Below are 17616 nucleotides of genomic sequence, written 5' to 3'. Positions count from 1 at the left end.
AGGTTCCCCTGCACATGCATGCTAGTCGTTTCCAACTCTAGGGGCCAGTGCTCATCTCCGTTTCAAAGCCGAAGAGCCAGCACTTGTCCAAGGACGTCTCTGTGGTCATGTGACCAGCATGACTAGACGCCAAAGGTGCATGGAACGCTGTTACTTTCCCACCGTAGTGGTCCCTATTTTTCTACTTGCATTTTTACGTGCTTTCGAACTGCTAGGTTGGCAGAAGCTGGGACGAGTAACAGGCGCTCACTCTGTTATGCGGCACTCGGGATTCGACCCGCCAAACTGCCGACCATCTGATCGACAAGCTCAGCGTCCTAACACACTGACCCACCGCATCCCTTAATTGAGTTATGATAGCAAACCACAATACACTGAATGGATATCATTTTGATTCTGATAGGATAAAATAAGTGAAAATATAAGACACTATCTACATGGACGAGAACTCAAAAATAGAAAAAGTTAATCTTGTATAAACGCAAGGGGACTGGTCATGACAGGAAGAATTGAAAACTATTTTAGCCTAATTTAATGTATTCCGGATAGCAGGCTAATTACATATTCATAGTTTCCTTGAATATTCCAATCAGGTGGTTACAAATTGAAGAAAAATGTGGTACAAACCACTATCAATTGATAATCTACCATGGGGTATGGGAATATTCTCCAGACAGAGGAACTGGGTCCTATGAGTTGCTTCATCATGTGTGGTAAATGCACTTCTCTGTTTTGTTGCAAAAATAGAATTAATAAATAATTATGTATGTCTTTATTGGCCAGGAATTTCCTTTAAAAGCCAGTAACTCTTATGCACAAGTTTACCTTGCAAGGTGGCATCATTCTGTTTCACAATATATTTACATTGGCAGATCCATTAAGGAAAATTATGTAAATCATCCAGGTTTTTTTTTGGGGGGGGGGGAGGAAGTAGGGTCTCTGGTACTAAAAGGTGGGGTTTTTTTCTGTGCCCACCAGATGGCAGAGTTCAGCTTCTTTTGAACAGGCCCTGTTGAAGGCAAAACATCTTAAATTTGCTAAGGTTGAGAAACAGCAGTACAAAGCGTTAAGCAAGAGAACAGTTGCAGAACATTATTTGAGTATACTATTAACACCACTGTATTTGCCTTTCAAAAGAGGAACAATAAGGACTGGAGGACTGCTATGCAAAGCTCTGACCATCTGACAACTCACATTGCAGAGGGAACAGAATTATGAAGGAAGGGAATGGAGGAAGAGTATGAGGCTGCAGCAAGGGGGAGAATTGAAAATGTGTGGAAAGAGGTTTACATGCACCAAACACAAGGTTGGAAGGCAGAGAAACCTCTACAACTGTACGGAGACCACCAAAGCAACTTAAAATGTATCATAAACTTCCACATTTTAAGAGCATCTGAAGGATCTGAATCAAAAGAAAGCACATTGTTCTGTTTTGTGACTAACACTGAGGCAAATAATTCATTCTTTTACATTTCTCTTCTGATTTTGGTGTGTGAAAATGATTGCACACTGAAAAGAAGAAGGACAAGGAGGATTGATTCCCAAACCATTCTGATTTCTCTGTCCAATTCCCATTTAAAAACAACACCGAAGTTGGTCATTTCAACTTCAATAGGCAAAAAAGTCAAAAGTGAATGACATCATCATGCTTTAAAAACATTTAAAATGTGTAGCTTTATATCTGTCAGAATTGCTATGTTGTATTTTGCAGAATTTCAGAGATTCAGCTATTTTCAAAAATGTTTGTTTTCATTTATGATAGTAGAATTCTATGTTGGAGTCTTTAAAGCATAGGTGCTTACAAACCCCACAAGAAGTGTGCTGATGACTAAAATAGGCAAGTGCCCTGCATGATTGATTGATTATGTGCCATGGTGTTGCTGTCAATTTTTAGCATCCACATCTTCTGGATAATCAGGTCCCACCCTGGTCTCTTGCTGCTAGTTGTTCTCTCTTCTTTTCTTCAATCTTTGCCAGCATTATGGACTTCTCAAGGGAGCTGGCTGTTTGACTCCAGAGTATAATTTGAGCCTGGCAATCTGTGCCTCAAATGAGACCTCTGAATTGGTTCATTTGTTATGGTTCATTTGTTTGTTTTCTTGGCATTTCATAATATTCTCAAGAATCTTTTGCAATCTCAAACTTCAGAAGTGTCCATACAATTTCTGTCCTGTTTCTTCAGACTTCAGCAATAGAATAGAATAGAAGAGAGAAGAGAAGAGAAGAGAAGAGAAGAGAAGAGAAGAGAAGAGAAGAGAAGCTGGAAGGGACCTTGGAGGACTTCTAGTCCAGCCCCCCATTCAAGCAGGAGAACCTATACCAGGGATAGGCAACCTTGGCTCTTTTATGACTCGTGGACTTCAACTCCCAGAATTCCTGAGCCACCCTGGCTCAGGAATTCTGGGAATTGAAGTCCACGAGTCATAAAAGAACCAAGGTTGCCTACTCCTGAGCTATACCATCTCAGACAACTGACTGTCTGGCTTCTTCTTAAAAATTTCCAGTGATGGAGTGCCCATGATTTCTGAAGGCAGGCTGTTCCACTGTTTAATTATCCTCACTGTCAAGAAGTTTCTCCTTAATTCTAGGTTGCTTCTCTCTTTGATCAATATCCAACCATTGTTCCTTGTCCTGCCCTCTGGTGCTTTGGAGAATAATGTGACCTCCTCTTCTTTGTGGCAGCCCTTCAAATACTGGAACACTTGCTATCATGTCTCCCCCATTTCTTCTTTTCTTTAGACTAGCACTAGCCAAACCCAAGTCCTGCAGCTGTTCTCCGTATGTTTTACTCTACAGGCCTTTGATCATCTTAATTGCTCTTCTTTGATTTTTTTCCAAACTCTCAACATCTTTTTTGTGATATAGTGACCAAAATTGGCTGCATTATTCCAGGTGTGGTCTTACTAGAGTTTTATAAATACTAATACTTCATGTGATCTTCATTCTATGCCTCTGTTTATACAACCCAGGATTGTATTAGCTTTTTTGGCTGCTGCTGCACACTGCTGGCTCATAGTCAAGTGATCGTCCACTGGGACTCCCAAATTACTGTTTTTTAAGCCAAGTCTTGCCTAATATGTACTTGTACCTTTGGTTTTTCCTACCTAAATGTAAAACTTTGCTTTTCTCCACATTGAAACTCATTTTATTGGATAGGGCCCATTGTTCAAGTTTGTCAAGATCTTTTTGGATCCATAAAGTATGACAAGGAAAATCATTTCCTGCAGAATTCTTGATATTTCTGGATATAGATATTGTATTTTTCAGTACAATCTTCACAGCTATTGTACCAAGTGCTGGTCTGTGGTGTATTTCTGGACTGTTAGTGCCATTATTGTCGATAAGTCAATCTTAAAAGGTAGAAGCTATCCTCAATATCTTCATTTGCAGTTCTAAAGCCAGAAGCTTTGTTATTCATTTTCCCTTTTCCCCTTAAATCTTAATCCTACTTTCACAATATGCTCCTTGACTTGCAGTACTAGAGTCTACAGATCATTTACATTTTCAGCTACCAGAGTAGAGTCATCAGCATAATGCAGGTTATTTAGGTTTCCTTCTCCAATTTTAAAACCACTTTCATGTTCTTCCAATCCAGACTCCCTCTAAAGATTCAGCATATAGATTGAATAAATAAGAAGAGAGTATATAACCAACAGACTCTTCATATGTTTCTGTTGTCCAGAATAGGTACCTGGCTGTTCTACCTGGGCGTTTGGGATGAGCTTCATGTCTTGGCTGACTCTGCTGGGAATATACACTCTTGGTATTTGCTCATCTCTTTCAGGAACACCCCCCTCCACACCACAATGACGCAGCATAGTAAGGCTTGAGGGGATGGGAGAAAATGTCCTAAAGCTCACCCATTACCTGGCATCACAAGTGTCTTAGCAACACAATTTCACAACTTTGCGGAAGTGACAATTGTTTATCACAGAACTTTTTCTGCGGGGTGTATGAAATGCAACAAAGTCGAAATGCCATTAAGAAACAAGTCATCAATGAATTATCCAAGAAGATCTGATGAGGTTTATATATATATATATAAAAAGAACATGATGAATTAAGCAGTAAAAAGTAAGGCCAGGTAAATAAAGCAACATTCCACCAAAAGTTCATTTGACTGCTTAACAAATTCCGTACAGAGTTGCACAATCCAAAACTTCATCGCTACTTTGCTCTTCCATGGCCACTGCTGTGCTTGGGGAATCAAATTCTAACTAACCTTTGAATATCCCATATAGGTATTCTGTACCATATTCAGTAGGGAACCTCACTGACATGGTAACTAGTACTAAGGATGCCCTTATACATAAGATACGTAAGATTCATTTATGAAGAGCCTGTAAAATAAGATTCACTGTTCTGTAAAGAAATCCTACCAGCAAGCAAAGATGGCAATCTTTTCAGTACTTCTGCATAACTATGTGAATACAAGTTTTCTCTGTGTGTACATACCAGAAGAACACACTTGATGGGAATTGTCAGATATATAGAGTAGTGTAAAGAGGAACTCCAGACAAACAATGATATGCCCTGTTCACCGCCCTGAGTCCTTCGGGAGAAGGGCGGTATAAAAATTTAATTAAATAAATAAATTAAATAAATAATGATCTCTAACTGGTTTTTCCATCATATTCCTGAGGGTTTCAAGAGAACCATCTCATCAATGCATTTGACATTGATTAACCATCAAGTTTCATAATCCATCAGTTGGTTTGCTGTTTATACAAATACTTGTATGCAGCCTCTTCCATGGATTTTGAACGTAGCTTAGGAATGTGCAAACCTGGCAGATAAAACAACATAAAAACATAACAAACATTGCTTGAAAGCAACAGGCACCCCCTAATATTGCTATCTACCTCTTCTTCAAAAACCATGAAGAAAAGCACCGTTTCCTAAATCTAACAGGACAGGGGCTACCTTAACCTCAGGGCCAAGTTCTTCCAGAGCAGGGGTCTTCAACCCTGGTCCTTTTATGACTTGTGAACTTCAACTCCAGAATTCCTCAGCCAGCGTGCCTGGCTGAGGAATTCTGGGAGTTGAAGTCCACAAGTCATAAAAGGGCCAGGTTTGAAGATCCCTGTTCCAGAGTGAAATGCCTGCAAATTATAAGGTCTTTCTTTGAGGCCCTGTCCTGTAACCTCCTGGTTAGGGTAGATTTTACGTAGAGCAGATAGTTTGGAATATAACAAGGACCTAAGCCACAAAAAAAACTCACACCATGTCAAGCAAATTACAGTAGTTAAACGAGAAGATGACTTATGCCCTTGTCAGAACTTCCTGGTTTAGGAAAGGCCACAACCATGGGCAGCCAAAGCTGGTTGAAGGCTTTCGTAGCCAAGATCTGTACCTGGTGTAGGAGCTGTGAATCCAGGTGATCCCCTTGTGCAGCTGCTCCTTCAAGGGATGTACAAATCCATCAAGAGCTACAGGTGGGACCTCCTTGGTCCCTGAAGGTAAACAGTAATTCTGGCTTGATAAGATTCCATCTGTTTCCCCCCCCTTCCCCCCCACTTATAGGTTTCTATGAAACAGTGAGAGGAAGTAATAAAACAAGTAGTGCAATAACAGCACACATTATGTGACTCACATATTTGTATCTGAGTTCAGGATGCAAGCACAAAGGTCAGGATCAGTGTTAAAATGCCATGATGCAGGTTTTACCATTTTTTTTGTTAGTGTGGTTGATGCCAGATGGGGATGGCCCCGTAGAGTAAACACAGGGCAGCCATGCCAGATGCCACTAGAATTCAGTTCCTGCTTAAAAAACCCCCACTGAGTTTCTTCCCATAAAGGGAGGAAAAGGATGCTATTTTGCCACTATTACTATCAATCACACTGGGTTGCCTCAGATATAAAAGAAAATCTAGAGGCTACGTTCAGCATCCATTCCCAAATGTGCCTTCTTGTCCAATAATTCAGCGAAGGCCTTTTGCCTTTAATTTCTGAAAACTTTTCCTCTGAAGACAAAAAAAAGCTGAAAAGACTTGGAGAGGTGAAAAAGCAAAACTTTCCAGGGGTCACTGAATACATTGCCAAACCCATCTGGCTTCCAAGCTGTAGCCTCCAGCGACTGAACTAATTTGGCAGTTCCTGCCTGAAGTATTAAAAGGCCCTCCCTGGCTTTGGTGATTATGCAGTTGTAGTCTGAGTGACAAAAGGTGATTCACTTCCACACAGTTCATACCTCATGCTGCGTGTGAGATCACAGGAAGCGGCTGATAAGGACTTTGGTGAATGCTGCCTGTGCCTAGAAAGAAACCGTTTTCAGTCTGGAGGGAGAAGGTGATCTCACAGCTGTGCCTGGAGTTGTATCACTACCTGTTCTAAAAAAAACAGCCTTGATCACAAGCTCATTTGCAAGCAAGATTGAGAATGAGGGTCAGTACATCAGAAACAGAAAAGTTGCCCTATGAACCAGAGTTCCCCAACCTTTCCAGGTTGGAGGCCTGGAGTGGGAGGGGGGAGGGGGGAAAGAGGGGATGATTTTGTGGATGGGGCAAGTGCGCATGTGCGTATGCCCGAACACCCACGACATTCACTGTGTAGCTTGCGCAAGTGGGGCCACAAGTGCCTGCAAAGAGGCTCACATGAGTGGGGCCGTGACTGCCCTCGACAACCTTGGCGCAAGTGGTGCTGTGTGCACGAGTAGGGCCTTGCACAGACGTGTGCACACCATTCGGCCACTTACGCAGCCCGGTGGCGAATAGGCTGCCCACAGGTTGGGAAACCTGCAGTAGTGGGCCGTGGCCCACAGATTGGGGACCCCTGCTATAAATGATGAAGTTTTGGGTGCTCCATCACTGGTAGTTTTCAGCCATTTGTCTGGATTGATATAGGGTAGGGGTGGGGAACCTTGGCTCTTTTATGACTTGTGGACTTCAACTCCCAGAATTCCTGAACCAGCATGGCTGCTCAGGAATTCTGGGAGTTGAAGTCCACAAGTCATAAAAGAGCCATGGTTCCCCACCCCTGGTATAGGGTCTCTTGCATGAGGAAGAGGCTGAACTAGAAGACCTCCAAAGGCTCTGTTGTCAGTACTAGAGGAGGAGAATAGAAACAGTCATGAAAATCTCTGGCTTTTTAATAAAATTTGTTGTATTCAAAAAAGTTGCTACCAGATTCCTTCTAATTTCAATGGTATCAGGTATCCTTTTGGAAGATGCTTCTGAAAAGATGGTACAGATGATTTTAGCATTCAGAATGACCTCCAGCAACCAGTTGAAAGGGACCAGAGGCTACTCACAGATGTTCCTGAAGCAGAATTGACTCATTGCTCTCCAAACCTTGATTTCCTTCTTCAGGCTGAGATCTCCAAATGCAGGTGTCTTCAAACTTAGCCCTTTTATGACTTGTGGACTTCAACTCCCAGAATTCCTCAGCCAGGCATGGTGGCTGAGGAATTCTGGGAGTTGAAGTCCACAAGTCATAAAATGGCCAAGTTTGAAGACCCCTGCCCAAATAGAAGCTGCACACTCTGTTGATATGCTTCCAAAGGAAGAACTTACTATACTTACTATACTTAAACTGCTGAGCCCCCAGACAGACCCATTCGATGGGCTATGGAAATAAAAGGAGAGGAGACGCCCTGACATATACCTCTCAGGACTAAGATGGAATATAAATGTGATAGTAATAGAAAGTTAGAAGGGACGCAGTGGCTCAGTGGGTTAGGCCGCTGAGCTTGTCGATCAGAAGGTCAGCAGTTTGGCGGGTCGAATCCCGAGTGCCGCGTAACAGAGTGAGCGCCTGTTACTCGTCCCAGCTTCTGCCAACCTAGCAGTTCGAAAGCACGTAAAAATGCAAGTAGAAAAATAGGGACCACTACGGTGGGAAGGTAACAGCGTTCCGTGCGCCTTTGGCGTCTAGTCATGCCGGCCACATGACCACGGAGACATCCTCGGAGAAGCGCTGGCTCTTCGGCTTTGAAATGGAGATGAGTACCGGCCCCTAGAGTTGGAAACGACTAGCACACATGTGCAGGGGAACCTTTACCTTTACCTTTAATAGAAAGTTAACAATAGGTAGCCACAGAGTGCAACTAAATCTATCTGTTCTGGCCAGCCTCTGTGTCATCCTGGGTTCTGTAAAGGAAGAAAGAATATAAATATAAAAAGAAAAATCCTGGTGACTACATAGAGAAGCTCCTCTAGGTGTTTTTGAGAGTATGAAAGTGGTTTAACCATTGCCTTCTTCCAGGATATTTTTTCACTTCTCAGCCTCGCTTGCAGCTTGGTAGTCTCTCATCCAAGAGCTAATTGGGTCCGATTACACTTAGTTTTGTGGGGATCAGACAAGTTCACATAAATATAAATCAAAACGAAGGATATTCTTTCAAGACGAAAGTTAAGGGTCATACAAACTACGACATCAGCAACGAGAATGGGAGCAGTTTGGTGTAGTGGTTAAGGTGCCAGCCAAGAAACCTGCTCCCAACTGAGGTGTGAAAGTCAGCTGCATGACTTTGAGCCAGTCACTCTCTCTCGGTCCAACACATATCACAGGGTTGCTATTGTGGAGAAAAAAGGGGCGATGAAAATGTATTATGTGTGCCAACCTGAGTTATTTATACCAGGAGTCCCCAAACCCCGGACCTTGGGCCATTCAGCCGTGTGAGCAGTTGGCAATTGCTCACCCAATTCCTCTTGCACGAGCGGCACAACATCCATCCATCCAAACATTTGCGTACCTGCCAGGTTGCCCGTAAGACAATACAATAATAAAGGCAGAACAAAATCTAATAAATAAATAAAATTAATGTAATAAATAAAAAGGATCAAAATATCCACAAGGTTCATAACTGGTACAGTGCATAACTGTGATTAAAGAACAGTCCTCTACAAAAATGAAGAAGTGCTATTTGGATTTTTCCAATTTTATGTAGCAGAGAAATCGTGTAAGAAAGAAAATCAAAGCAACAGTCACATTATTAGGAAGCTGCTTCTTTATCTTGTTTTTATTTCTACAAGGTTTTATTTTTATACCGTTAGGAGCAGCAGATGATGCTCAACATATTATTACTCTGGTTCTCAAGCAACCCTGGGGTGCATAGTCACCAAGAGGAAAGTACATTTTCTCAATGGAAAAAGATTTCATTTTTCCAGGTAGAAAATAAGGTCATGGTAGATACTTGGAAAATATGATATTCCCCTCAGTGAAATAAAAATACTCCAAGAAGCGATAAGCAAGCTGCACAGAGGAAATAAAAAAACCTCTTTGCATTCAAAGCCCAAAATAAATAAAGCCAAAACTCACTTTGGCCAGGCTCTTGCAGGGCATCCTTTCCCAAAGCAGCTGCCAGATTAAGCAAGGCCAAGCGCAGGCCTGTTCTTCAGAGATAAGGCCCTTATCATGTCTAGCCTCAATGGTGGGAGTGAAGCATGGTGAACCTCAGAGGAAAGCATGTCCACACCCAGGAGAGGGTGAAGGACTCAGCATGATGCTTGCCAGGGTAAGCTGAGCCTGAATCACCTTCTCCTACCCCAGGCTGTTTCCCTTCTCTTTGGCTGTCGTCAAGACCTGAATGAAGAAGAGGGATGGTGACTTGTGAGGGCGCAGGTCTCACTTATTTTTCACAGATCCTCCTGTTATTCTTTGGCTGGAGATTTCTTTGTCTTGCAAAACTGGCTTACGGTCCTGAAGTGATTGCATTACAAGGGGTGTGAAAGTCCCTAGATTAGGAAATCTTCTCTCCCTTACCCCCCCCCTTTTTTTTCCTCTAGCACTTTATTGTCCAGCAGGCCTTCCTGAGATTGAGCTTCTGTTCTTCTCTCTCAGCACTTATGCCAAGCTGCACCCTCTTCTTCCTCCCTACACAGGGCCTGGAAGGTGGCAGGTTTCCTCCTCCTCTTTCCTAAACACACACACACCCAAAATTACCTTCACACCCATACTCCAAATATTCAGGCATTTTCCTCAGTTTCTTCCTTTCCTCTTGTCTTTTAAGTCATTCTCTCTGCGCACTAATCCTTCTGCTTGGAGCTTATCCAAAATGTCTGGTGTTATGTACTGGGCTTTTGGAATATCACCATGTGCATTGCTGGAGAACTAATGGTTCTCCAGCAACCCAGACAGGATGTCTCCAGTCCTGCCATTGGTCAACTTTGGGTGGCAAGTATAGCTTCAATCTGATTGGTTAATACCATAGGGCCTGGCTATATATTGAAGCAGGGTGACTCCAATCTCTCAGTACAGTTTCTGCTTAAATAAAGTATGAGTTTGTCTGTACTCATCTGCGTGTTCTCGTTCCTGCTCATCAGAGCCCACGACATAATATCTGGTTATAAGGATACCTGGGCACAGGATCTCATTTTCTCACCTCTGCTCAGCCTCAGTTGCAACTCAGATAAGTTGCCAGAGTGTGGCTCAAAATTGTTACTGTTATGTACTGGGCTCATTAGTAATATCATGTGGGTTGCTGGAGCAGCTAGGCTCTCCAGCAACCCAGACTACAAGTCTCCAGTGCTATAATTGGCTATCCCTAGGCGGCAATGGTTGTTTCAAACCTATTGGCTGCCACCTAAGGGCTAGACTATATATTGCGGATAGTTGCAGCCATTTGCCAGTACAGATTCTGCACAAAATAAAATATGAGTTTCCCTGTACTCAGTTACCTCGTCTTCATTCTTGCGCCAAAGAACCCGCTATTTAACAGTTACTGTTGATTGCTCTTCAAATCCTTTCCAGGCCTCTTTCAGAGCTTCATACAATTGTTTTCTTTGCAAACACCCATATGAAACCTTGATTCTCTTTTCTTCCCTCAAGATGCTGATTGGGAATTGCAGTCCGGACCTATCTGGGGAGGGCTGGTTTATACTGGCCTCCTTTACAGTTTTCATAAGGGGTGGTTCAGAGAATGGCTGCTTGTGGAAATTAGAATTAAAGACTGGCTTTTCTAAGAAACTAAAGGCAAGTGTGGGGCTCATTCCTGTTCACAAGCATTCTCATGAGTAGCATAATCTGAATGAAAGCCTTGATGGTATATATGACAGTAAAAATCTATTCTTGAATGAAACAGGGGCTATTAATAATGTAGGTAGGTCAAATGCATGAACAAAGCCACTGCCAAGAATATTTAACCAAGTTCTGATTGGCAAGACCCAACACACTCTCTGTATCAGTGAAATCCATCATGATTGATGACCAGAAGGAAAGTCGGTATACTGTGGCGAATTCTGGGGAAATGAATCGTGTTTCTAAATGCACTCCGCATGAAAGCATAGTATGCCCAGCACACGTCATCCTGAGCCCTTTCTGTTAACCAGGTTTGGTTTGAGAAGCCCTTGGTGCTCTCTGAGCTTGGTTGTTTTCTTGCATATGTTTCATTACCCAAATTAGGTAACATCATCAGTACTAGGATCTTGTTGAGTAAGGTACAATCCCCTCCTCCTCACTGCATGCTAAGCTATCAGTCACAGTTTAGAAATACATTTCATGATATCATAATGCAAATGACATAAATGAGGTAAGTTGCACCACTCATACCGCGTTTCCCCAAAAAGAAGACCCTGTCTTTTATTTTATTTTTTTGCCTTAAAAAGAGGCAGTAAGTCTTATTTTCGGGGGATGTCTTACTTTTTCCTGACACCTGCCCCGCCTCATGGCGATGGCACCAACAGCTCCATCCAGCAGAAGGCCACGTGGTTGCCAGCCCATTTCTGTGGCGGCTTGCAGCAGGAAGCCACATGGCCTGCTGCGCTGTGCTGCCACCACGAGGCAAGGCATGTGGGGGAAGGAGTGGAGCTGCCCCAAGTGCCCCATAGGTGCCGAACATTTTCCCCCTGGAGATCTGGCGGAGATTGGAAGCTTTGTCTGCTTGCAAATGGGATGGTTGGAGATGGAGCTAATCGCTCCATTTCAAAGTGACCATTTGCAAGCAGATGAAGCTTCCAGTGTCCGTCAGATCTCCGACTGGAGAAAAAGTGTTTGGGTGACTATGGGGCTCTTGAGAACGAAGCAATTCATTTGGTTTCCAAACACCCCATAGGCTCCCAAACACTTTCTCCCCACCTCTGCCTCCGTGTGCTCCAAGGGGCTGGCAGGCTGTGGCTGCTGCCGGACACTGTCGGCCCCCGCATGCTTGCTGCCACTTGTAGTGCCCACACCCACTCCCCTGGGCTTATTTTTGGGGTAGGGCTTATATTAGACCCATCCCAAAAATCAGGTAGGGCTTATTTTCGGGGTGGGTCTTATTTTTGGAGAAACACAGTAACTGACTCAAGTTATACTACACATGTCATCTGCAGGATGATGCCATAACAAGTGCGATGTAATTTGCCCTCCTTGCTCTCCAGTTGCTGGTTTTCTCCTGGCTCCCAGTCCAAGGGAATGGCAACCCTTAGACCACAGGTCTGCAACCCGTCTTTCAGCCGTCTCCTGCGGCTCCTGGTCCTCTGCCATGTGCAGTCCAAAAAAAAAGTGGGACTAAAAAAGTTCAACCAATCAATTCAAATATGCAGGGTAGGTGCATATCTCGCCTTGGCTCTACTCTTCAGTCAAACCCTGTACGCACATGCGCAGATATTTTTTGCGGCTCCCAGTTTTTCCTTTTGTGAGGGAACCAGTTCCGAGTGGCTCTTTCACTGTTTGAGGTTGCTGACCCCTGCCTTAGACTGTCAAAGACTGCAGCCCACTTTTGTTTATAGAAACCTGTGAAATGACTGAAAACTGAGTGGGGTCCTTAATTCTAGTACTTTCTCTGTGTGGATTCTTAATGTAATCCACATACACCATGCCTGAGTTTAAACAATGCAATAAGCTTTTAAGTAGTTTCTTTGGCTTGGTTTAGTTTATTGTTTGAACTTAGCTATTGTGTTTTGTAAAATCTGGTTTTTATAGCTTAGTGTGGTATACCAACCCTGCCTTACTGAAAAGCCACAGTTAGGCAAGTTCTGGCTTGGTGTGATGTGCACAATTATTCATTCTCTCAGGGATGTCTGTGGAGATGTGATTCAGAAATCCATGTGTTCTGTTGCTTATTGAAGTTGTTTATTGAAGATTCCTTTGTTTATACTGCCTTTTACTACGGAACAAATGGGTTCATTCTACATGCTAGGCTAGGCTAAAAGAGGCTAAAAGTGATATATATGTACAAATACATGTCACTTCTCATACTTATTTCCTTTGAGTGCAAGCAGCACGATCCAGAGCTCACAAAAGGAGTAAGTAGCAAGCCAAGATCATGGCATCTGGCCCTCTCAATTCGTGGCAAATAGATGGGGAAGAAATGGAGGTAGTGACAGATTTTATTTTCCTGGGCTCCAAGATCACTGCAGATGGGGACTGTAGCCAAGAAATTAAAAGACGCTTGCTCCTCGGAAGGAAAGCCATGACAAATCTAGACAGCACACTAAAAAGCAGAGACATCACCCTGTCAACAAAAGTGCGTATAGTCAAGGCTATGGTCTTCCCAGTTGCAATGTATGGCAGTGAAAGCTGGACCATAAGAAAGGCTGAGCGCCAAAGAATTGAGGCCTTTGAACCATGGTGCTGGAGAAGACTCCTGCGAGTTCCTTGGACTGCAAGGCGATCAAACCGGTCAGTCCTAGAGGAGATCAACCCTGACTGCTCTTTAGAAGGCCAGATCCTGAAGCTAAAACTCAAATACTTTGGCCACCTAATGAGAAGGAAGGACTCACTGGAGACGAGCCTAATGCTGGGAAAGGTTGAGGGCAATAGAAGAAGGGGACGACAGAGAATGAGGTGGCTGGATGGAGTCATTGAAGCAGTAGGCGTGAGCTTAGATGGACTCCAGAAGATGGTAGAGGACAGGAAGGCCTGGAGGAACATTGTCCATAGGGTCGCGATGGGTCGGACACGACTTCGCAACTAACAACAACAACAACAGCAAGCCAGTTAAAAGAATATGAAAAAAGAAACATAGGGCAAACTAATGTAAGCCCATAGCATTCACTCTAGAATTCTATCTCTTTCTATTCTTGCTTGTTTGAAGCACCCTTCACCCTTGTTTCCTCAACATACACCAGACCTACACCACATCATGCAGTGTTTTTTTTCTTCTGGATGTTCCTGGAGGCAACTTCAGAAATTCCAGTCCAGATGGCAGTGAGTTATCAATGGAGCCAGGTTGGTGCTACAATCAAACTATAACCACCACAGGTTTTGACTGGTCATTTCTCTCCCGCTCCGTGCAGGGAAGGCAAACCTCATTGTCTGGTTTTGTGTGGGCAGGTCCCTCATGCCTCTATTCTGCCTTCTCAGGTTCTCTCACACTAAGGAATGCTCCCCCCCACTTTATTGTACCATTTTGCTTTGACACTGTAATGATTAAAGGACATGAACAGGTTCTTCATTCAATCCCCAATTTCACTACAGGTTCATAGAAATCTAGCAAGGAAGAACCAAATAATGTTCAGCCTAACTCTGTAGCTTCATTGCAGTGGGGTTTCCTTTGTGTCATAAAAATTGGGGGGGGGAGGAACTTTGCAGAACTGTGGGCAAGGGTTGGGAAATCAAAGGAAGGGTGTTTCTCTCAATTTGGCCAGAAACTAAAAGGATGCCCATTGGGAGATCTAAAGTTTGAATGGTATGATGAGTTTGGAGATGGATCTGACAGGATGGGAACAGTCATTAACTTAATGACCATCATTAATTTAACTGCAAGATAATTTTAAGAAATTGCAACTGCTGACCATAAACTTCTTAAGTAGCTTCTTCCTTACTTTGTGGGGGGGGGGGTGTTTGTTTTTTGACATACCCAATTCTCACTTCTTTATAAAAATAAGGGGAGAAGTGCACCCTTACACACTGTCATTATTTTGTTTCTTTGAATAACATTTGTTCTGTGCAACAGGCCACAAACTATCCGCTACCATTCTACTTCTTAAATTTCCCCATTTTTCTATCTTTAGTAAATCAAGTACATCCAAGATCCAGCTGGTCCCTTTTCTACTATTGTTTAAAAGAGCCGTGAAGACATGACTCCTCACTCACGACTTTGGTGAGGGGGAATGAGACTCCTTGCTTCATTCCATCTGGTCTGTCACGCTTTATCTTTATCTTTTATCTTTTATTAATTTTGTTGTGATTTCTTTGATTGTCACGAGGTGCCCAGAGTTTTTGAGATCTTGGCAGCAAATACGAATTTAATAATGGATTGACTGATTGATTCAGGCAGTCAGTTGCTTTATATAGCCATTATCTCTACATTCTGGGTAGCTCACAATGAAATAGGTTAAACAAAGAAAACACATAATATAAAAGAAAAACACCTAGCAGCTTAGCATTAGAAAGTAAACTATCAATAAAACTGGGCTTTTTTGCACAAATGGGGACCCAGACCTGAAAACAAAACCAAGTTTTAGGCGTTGCAAAAAGCCAGCCAGATCAGGGCTAATTTAATCTCAGGAAGAATGATGTTCCACAGGACAGGTGCCTTCCTCCTGAGCTGTGGCAGCTGTCATTCCTTAGCTAATGGCATCTGGATCGTGCACCTCCTGTGAGAGAGGAAGAAAATCTCGGAGTCCTAGTGGGCAATCACTTAAATATGAGCCAGCAGTGTGCTGCTGCTGCCAAAAAGCCAACACAGTGCTAAGCTGCATTGATTCCACAAGACTTTGGGCAGCTCGCAGCTTTAAATACAAGAAAACAATACTAGTAAGAACATTGATAATAGGTGACCAAAATGAGACACGACACTTCAAAAATAGATATTTGACAAGACTTCAATAAAGTTAAACTTATTTTTAAAGCAACTAATGCATATAGAATAGTCATTTTGTGCTTTAGGTGCAAAAATGAAATAAAAACTATATTTTAAAAAATTTTGTATTCCATTCCATCTATTAAGAATATAAACAGTATTGCACTATGGTCACTAAGAAGTCTTTTACAAGAGATTTATGTTACAACCAAAGTCCCCATATCAAATATTTTGTGGTATCTATGGAATGATAAAAATACTTATTGAAAATAAGATCCCATAGCAAATATTTGTAGACTACTTTTACAGAAACGAGCCTTGGTGGAGCAGTGGGCTAATGCCTCCTTAAGTAACACCAGCTGCCTGCAATTAGTGCAGGTTCGCATCCCACCAGGTTCAAGGTTGACTCAGCCTTCCATCCTTCTGAGGTAGGTAAAATGAGGACCCAGATTGTTGGGGGCAGGTTTTTTTTTAAATTCCACTTATATCCCGTCCTTCTCCGAAGACTCAGGGCGGCTTACAAGCTTAGCAGTAGCCTTCATTCTATGTATATGCCTGCTTATTAGGGCTTTCACACACACCCCAAGCGGCATTATTACAAAGTCAGCTTAATTGCCCCCAACAATCTGGGTCCTCATTTTACCTACCTCGGAAGGATGGAAGGCTGAGTCAACCTTGAGCCTGGTGGGATGCGAACCTGCACTAATTGCAGGCAGCTGGTGTTACTTAAGGAGGCATTAGCCCACTGCTCCACCAAGGCTCTGTAAGCTGACTTTGTAATAATGCCACTTGGGGGGTGTATGAAAGCCCTAATAAGCAGGCATATACATAGAATGAAGGCTACTGCTAAGCTTGTAAGCCGCCCTGAGTCTTCGGAGAAGGGTGGGATATAAATGGAATTAAAATAAAATAAAAAAATAAGTGTTAATACCACTTTACAATGCCTTGGTAAGGCCACACTTGTAATACTGCATTCAGTTTTGGTCATCACAATGTAAAAAAGATGTTGAGACTCTAGAAAGAGTACAGAGAAGAGCAACAAAGATGATTAGGGGACTGGAGACTAAAACATATAAAAAATGTTTGCTGGAATTGGGTACGTCTAGTTTAATGAAAAGAAGGAGGAGAGGTGACATGATAGCAGTGTTACCACAGGGGTTACCACAAAGAAGAGGAAGTCAGGCTATTCTCCAAAGCACCTGAAGGTATGAAAAGAAGCATTGAATGGAAACTAATCAAGGAGAGAAGCAACCTAGAACTAAGGAGAAATTTCTTGACAGTTAGAACAATTAACCAGTGGAACAACCTGCCTCCAGAAGTGGTGAATGCTCCAACACTGGAAGTTTTTAAGAAGAGACTGGATAGCCATTTGTCTGACATGGTATAGGGTTTCCTGCCTGAGCAGGGGGTTAGACTAGTCAGTCTCAATAAAATATGGACATACAAAGATATTCTAAATTCTGAAGGAAACTTAAAATCCAGGCAAGAGATGGAAAATCAGGGCATCAATTTAACATGGTGGTCACATTTACAAATGCAAGTCAGATATGATAAAGATATTAAACAGTATGGATTTTATAAAGAACAGACTATGTTTGATCAGACATTATTAACTTCTGATGAAAAGTTAATCAAAAATGTACAATTTCTTATTAAATTTTGAAATGGAAGATAAACAAGTAAAAGAGACAATGATAGTATGGGCAAAGAATTTTGGACATAATATAGACTTAGAAAAGTGGCAAAGTTTGTGGGAAAGAAACTATAAATTGACAATTCATACAAAGAAAATTTATATAAATGTTTTATAGATGGCATTTGCCACCAACAAGATTAGCAAAAAATGTTTAAAAACATGTCAGAGAAATGTTGGAAATGTAAACACAAACCAGGTACTTATTATCATATGTGGTGGACATGTGTTAAGGCAAGGAGATATTGGACCCTTGGTT

At 42.4% G+C, this 17616-nt stretch overlaps 2 protein-coding genes across 2 annotated transcripts in view; both read left to right on the top strand.

The window, feature by feature from the left end:
• Positions 1–17616, top strand: part of HYAL2 (hyaluronidase 2) — an 87841-nt gene that overhangs the window by 7999 nt on the left and 62226 nt on the right. The window lies entirely within an intron of this gene.
• TUSC2 (tumor suppressor 2, mitochondrial calcium regulator) overlaps positions 1–17616 on the top strand; it is a 39853-nt gene that overhangs the window by 18509 nt on the left and 3728 nt on the right. The gene's annotated exons all lie outside the window — the stretch shown is intronic.

The sequence above is a fragment of the Vipera berus genome (assembly GCF_964194415.1).
Source record: "Vipera berus genome assembly, chromosome: 2".
Classification (NCBI taxonomy): Eukaryota; Metazoa; Chordata; class Lepidosauria; order Squamata; family Viperidae; genus Vipera; species Vipera berus.
This window is presented reverse-complemented; position numbering and strand designations above follow the sequence as displayed.